Below are 6868 nucleotides of genomic sequence, written 5' to 3' on the forward strand. Positions count from 1 at the left end.
TCTTGGTGGGAAGACTGTATTACAAGTCAAAATACGTCAATTCTGGGCGAATTAGCCAGTCTGTGAATCTGGGCGAATTAGCCCATCCGTGAATCTGGGCGAATTAGCCCATCCGTGAATCTGGGCGAATTAGCCCGTCCGTGAATCTGGGCGAATTAGCCCGTCCGTGAATCTGGGCGAATTAGCCCGTCCGTGAATCTGGGCGAATTAGCCCGTCCGTGAATCTGGGCGAATTAGCCCGTCCGTGAATCTGGGCGAATTAGCCCGTCCGTGAATCTGGGCGAATTAGCCCGTCCGTGAATCTGGGCGAATTAGCCCGTCCGTGAATCTGGGCGAATAGCCCGTCCGTGAATCTGGGTCAATTAGCCCGTCCGTCAATCTGGGCAAATTAACCCGTCTGTCAATGTGGGCAAATTAACCCGTCTGTCAATGTGGGCGGATTAGCCCGTCCGTCAATCTGGGAGAATTAGCCCGTGTGTGAATCTGGGCGAATTAGCCCGTCCGTGAATCTGGGTGAATTAACCCGTCCGTCAATGTGGGCGGATTAGCCCATCCGTCAATCTGGGAGAATTAGCCCGTGTGTGAATCTGGGCAAATTAGCCCGTCCGTGAATCTGGGCGAATTAGCCCGTCCGTGAATCTGGGCGAATTAGCCCGTCCGTGAATCTGGGCGAATTAGCCCGTCCGTGAATCTGGGCGAATTAGCCCGTCCGTGAATCTGGGCGAATTAGCCCGTCCGTGAATCTGGGCGAATTAGCCCGTCCGTGAATCTGGGCGAATTAGCCCGTCCGTGAATCTGGGCGAATTAGCCCGTCCGTGAATCTGGGCGAATTAGCCCGTCCGTGAATCTGGGCCAATTAGCCCGTCCGTGAATCTGGGCCAATTAGCCCGTCCGTGAATCTGGGCCAATTAGCCCGTCCGTGAATCTGGGCCAATTAGCCCGTCCGTGAATCTGGGCGAATTAGCCCGTCCGTGAATCTGGGCGAATTAGCCCGTCCGTGAATCTGGGCGAATTAGCCCGTCCGTGAATCTGGGCGAATTAGCGCGTCCGTGAATCTGGGCGAATTAATAGTACAGTCAAAATGTCGGATGACCTGCAACAAAAGCAAGCTCAACAGATTTTGATTCCTGGATATGTCCTCAGTGACAGAAAAAAGTCCTAAATGATCCTTCCGAGGGAAAGTCCTGAAATCATGGAAATCCAATATGGCCACCACCCGGCTTCGGGGAAAATGAGAAAATTGTAAAGATTGATATTTTAACATGTAAATACATGTTTTTCTGCATTCTAATTGTTTCTAGTTATGGTCAGTATATTGATATACAAGAATAATTATTAAAAAGTGAAATGTATTGAGGGTAAAATAAAAAATTATAGCTTTTTTGTCCAAAAATGTCAATTTTTGTTGTCCCGAAATTTTTTTTTACCTGATGCTGATTTTGGCTCCTGGACCAAAAAAAAAGAAACGTTGAAGACACAAGATGAAATCAAGTCTATGGCAATACAATATAATTATGTAAATCATTGCAACATGACAAAATTCACAATTCCACTCGGGGCAATCACATCTGCCTGACGAAGGTTTCGAAATGAAAATGAAAATTCGCATTAAACTCAGAAGCTACATCCATTATAAACTTACTATACATGTTGAGAAAAATCAGGCATATTAAAGTTAGAACTCCACAAATGTCGTCATCATCCTCATCATTGTCACACGGAGTGTTTGTGCAGCCAGAGCCCCTGCAGTTTCCACAAGCTGGAGTGCACTCAACGTTGTGCTTCTTGCATGTGCATCTCATGGTGCTACATTCAGCCTGGCAGTTGCACCTAATGACACGTAACATCTTTTCAGGAGCTGGAGCTATTGATGTCTGAAGTGGCACAAAACCCTCATCACACTTCTGCCAACCCCAGTCTGTCGGAAGAAGTTCATCTGCACATCCCTTCCATTCTTGGACTTGCAGATACACGTGCAGGCTGTGATCCTTTGCTGCTTCTGATGTTGGTGGTAATGTCTGTGGTTGCACGTGAGAGGAGCTCCAAGCCACCTTGTCCCAGTACCACTGATACCGGAGGGTGTCCAGGGTGTCAGTTGACTTTCCGTTGTAGATTATCACCAATGTTTTTTCTCCTGCCTCTGCCACATCACATACGGAAGCTGGATATGTATCAAAAACCTTGGACTGCTCACGGAATGTGTTGTTTGCTTTGAACTTTTTGATGGAAGCTCCCTTTCCAATCCCATGAAGACGAGATGTCGTGTCGCACCCAAGAACTGCATGTAGAAACAGTATGTGCTTGCATATGTCTGTACCAATCATTTTCTTTGTAGCCTTGATGTTCCAGATGCGAGGCTTCTTCGTTGTCTTCTTTGGCTCAGGACAAAAGAAGAGCTCATGGGATTCTAAGCTTGCATGGTAGCATAGGAGGATGAGGAGGTCTGTGTCATCACCAACTAACACAGTTTTAGTGACAGTCGCAGACTGCACGGCCTTCAGTACAATCAGGAGATCAGCATCCCTTGAGGCATGGTGTGTCTCACAGTCTTCTTCTGAAGCTCTTCACGCAACATAAAAACGAATCGCTGTTTATTCTGCCTATTGGCAAGAAACTGTTCCTTCTTCATTGTGAGACGCATGTCAGCTGTAAATGTCACAGTAGTGCCAGCATTCCCTTTAGACCGTCTCTGGTGTGTCATGTCCTTTGTGTTGGTACTCTCATCACCATCAAACACGACTATGGCATCTCCGTACTTCTTCGTTACATAATCAGTGAACTGGTGGCATATGTCTCTGTATGTAGATCCACGAGACCATGGAACGCGTTGAACAAGTGCCCCGCCATCCAAAACATACTGTTGACCATCATTGGGGATATCGGCTGGGTCATCGGATCCAAGAAGATCCCAGATGGCATCAGCAAAGACTGGCTTGTGTGATTCTCGGAGCTGAAGAGAGGAATCAAAGAGGGCTGGTGGATAGCTGCACAGTTAATATTTGAAGGCCGACTCCAGTTCTTCTGCTGTCTGTGCAACAGTGATCAGTTTCTGGAAGAGGAGTTGGTCGTAGTTCATGAACTGGTCATCATTTGCGTCACAGGGTCAAAATATTCAATTTTTCAGTTTTCTCTGTGTTGATAGACATCATCAAGCTACATGCACTTGTGTGAAAAAAAATTAGCAAAAACCACTAATTAACGGCGAATATGGTATTTTTAATTATGACCTTTAATGGATAATGCATTACAAGGAAAACACATTTTCGCGTTTATCTCAAATTCACCCTTTCTGAGTAAATTGGATGTGGATCATTTATCCTTTGGCCGTTTTGGACAATTCAAGTGCCAAATTAATCCTGAGAATCTGCTCGATACATAACTATGTAAAGATATTTACTTGATCTCTTTTAGGAGTTTGTACATATTGGTCAGGGTTTGCTGAATAATAACGAGTTGAATAATCAATTTTGCATCATGCAACAGCAAGTCCCAAGTGTTACTCACCTAAAAAATAACAAAATAGATTAGATTAAAGCTTATTGATTGAAATAAATTCAGTTTATTCCAAATTTGACTCACCACATCCGCCGCCTCCGCCACATCCGCCACCTCCACCTGTTTACTCCACCCCTGACTTGTATCACTTATTTGCCTGTTACACAAAAAGTATTGCATATTTTTTATTTCTGTTTTTTTCCACATGAAACAAGACAAAATTACCTTTCTTCTCATACAAAGATATCTAGATATCTTTGTTTTTTCTGGTCTGCAGTCAAAGTGTAAAGTGGATGTTTTGAAAAACATGTAACAACTCCGCCTTTTTAGGGTGACCAGTTCATGAACTACGACCAGTTGTGGGTCAACCTGGACTTGCTCTCCATCAATCTTGACAGATGACTTCATGCTGAGGGTGACAACTTGGTCTTTCCTCTTAAATGTGTACTCGGCAGGTGTTTTCCCATCCATAGATTTCAATATTTTGGCTCCTACAGCATGTGCTGTATCGACGTTGACGGTGGGGTGTGCATGAACTCCAGTGGCAATGTTCCTCAGACGTGGATCACTACTGAACGGATTCTGTTCCTGTAAATGCTGAAGAGCTGATAGTGTGTCCTTCCAGTCACGAGATTGTCTTGCCTTGGTCATGTCCTTCTGCTCTCCAGTGTTGTAGTTCACACCTTGAGCTCCTGCATTGCCTGGTTTATTTCTGCACAGGCAGGCATTGATAGTAGCCATACCAGCCGTTGTTGCTCTGTCATTCCTCGCCCTCGTGTGAGCCCCCCGTTGGTCTTCAAACTTCTCATCAGAACTTGTTCGATGATCAGGTCAGATGAAAGACCTACCCACAGGTGATAACTTCGTCGAACCACATGGAACCCCTCATCAAAACGTTGTTGGACATTGGGATGTTGAGTTTTGAGGTTGGAGATCTGCTGCAGATACACCCTCGCAGATTTGGCATACAGGTTGTGGCCCGAGGCTGCCAGGTAAGGCAGCATTTCCTGGATGGCCTGTAGATGCAGTGCCCAGTTCCCAGTGCGCTCTGCCCGGATGTATTTGCGTAGAATGTCAAGCATGTCCATATACTGAACCCAGAGCGCTGGAGTTCTAGAAGATATCTTTGCAGACTCGGCATGCTTCTGAAGGTGGTCTTTGATTCGTTTCAAGATGTCAGACTTGCATACTTCTTCCACAGACTGGGGTTGGCAGAAGTGTGACTAGGGTTTTGTGCCACTTCAGACATCAATAGCTCCAGCTCCTGAAAAGATGTTACGTGTCATTAGGTGCAACTGCCAGGCTGAATGAAGCACCATGAGATGCACATTCAAGAAGCAACATTGAGTGCACTCCAGCTTGTGGAAACTGCAGGGGCTCTGGCTGCACAAAAACTCCGTGTGACAATGATGAGGATGATGACGACATTTGTGGAGTTCTAACTTTAATACAATTGATTTTTCTCAACATGTATAGTAAGTTTATAATGGATGTAGTTTCTGAGTTTAATGCGAATTTTCATTTTCATTTCAAAACCTTCGTCAGGCAGATGTGATTGCCCCGAGTGGAATTGTGAATTTTTTCATGTTTCAATGATTTACATAATTATATTGTATTGCCATAGACTTGATTTCATCTTGTGTCTTCAACGCTTCTTATTTTTTTTGTCCAGGAGTCAAAATCAGTATCAGGTAAAAAAAAAAATTTTTCGGGACAAAAAAATTGACATTTTTCGACAAAAAAGCTATAATTTTTTATTTTACCCTTAATACATTTCACTTTTTTAATAATTATTCTTGTATATCAATATACTGACCATAACTAGAAACAATTAGAATGCAGAAAAACATATATTTACAAGTTAAAATATCAATCTTTACAATTTTCTCATTTTCCCCGAAGCCGGGTGGCGGCCTTATTGGATTTCCATGATTTCAGGACTTTCACCCCGGAGGATCCCTTAGGACTTTTTTCTGTCACTGAGGACATATCCAGGAATCAAAATCTGTTGAGTTTGCTTTTGTTGCAATTAATGGGAGGTTGACCAAATATTTCTGCTAAAATGCCTGTACTATAACCCGTCCGTGAATCTGGGCGAATTAGCCCGTTCGTGAATCTGGGCAAATTAGCCCGTCCGTGAATCTGGGCGAATTGGCCCGTCCGTGAATCTGGGCGAATTGGCCCGTCCGTGAATCTGGGCGAATTGGCCCGTCCGTGAATCTGGGCGAATTGGCCCGTCCGTGAATCTGGGCGAATTGGCCCGTCCGTGAATCTGGGCGAATTGGCCCGTCCGTGAATCTGGGCGGGTGGCCCGTCCGTGAATCTGGGCGGGTGGCCCGTCCGTGAATCTGGGCGGGTGGCCCGTCCGTGAATCTGGGCGAATTGGCCCGTCCGTGAATCTGGGCGAATTGGCCCGTCCGTGAATCTGGGCGAATTGGCCCGTCCGTGAATCTGGGCGAATTGACCCGTCCGTGAATCTGGGCGAATTAGCCCGTCCGTGAATCTGGGCGAATTGCCCCGTCCGTGAATCTGGGCGAATTGCCCCGTCCGTGAATCTGGGCGAATTGCCCCGTCCGTGAATCTGGGCGAATTGGCCCGTCCGTGAATCTGGGCGAATTGGCCCGTCCGTGAATCTGGGCGAATTGGCCCGTCCGTGAATCTGGGCGAATTGGCCCGTCCGTGAATCTGGGCGAATTGGCCCGTCCGTGAATCTGGGCGAATTGGCCCGTCCGTGAATCTGGGCGGGTGGCCCGTCCGTGAATCTGGGCGGGTGGCCCGTCCGTGAATCTGGGCGGGTGGCCCGTCCGTGAATCTGGGCGGGTGGCCCGTCCGTGAATCTGGGCGGGTGGCCCGTCCGTGAATCTGGGCGGGTGGCCCGTCCGTGAATCTGGGCGGGTGGCCCGTCCGTGAATCTGGGCGGGTGGCCCGTCCGTGAATCTGGGCGAATTGGCCCGTCCGTGAATCTGGGCGGGTGGCCCGTCCGTGAATCTGGGCGGTGGCCCGTCCGTGAATCTGGGCGGGTGGCCCGTCCGTCCGTGAATCTGGGCGGGTGGCCCGTCCGTGAATCTGGGCGGGTGGCCCGTCCGTGAATCTGGGCGGGTGGCCCGTCCGTGAATCTGGGCGGGTGGCCCGTCCGTGAATCTGGGCGGGTGGCCCGTCCGTGAATCTGGGCGGGTGGCCCGTCCGTGAATCTGGGCGGGTGGCCCGTCCGTGAATCTGGGCGGGTGGCCCGTCCGTGAATCTGGGCGGGTGGCCCGTCCGTGAATCTGGGCGGGTGGCCCGTCCGTGAATCTGGGTGAATTGGCCCGTCCGTGAATCTGGGTGAATTGGCCCGTCCGTGAATCTGGGCGAATTGGCCCTTCCGTGAATCTGG

The sequence above is a fragment of the Eptatretus burgeri genome, chromosome 6 (assembly GCF_056783735.1).
Source record: "Eptatretus burgeri isolate ZD-2024b chromosome 6, Ebu_testis_v1, whole genome shotgun sequence".
NCBI classification, from domain to species: Eukaryota; Metazoa; Chordata; class Myxini; order Myxiniformes; family Myxinidae; genus Eptatretus; species Eptatretus burgeri.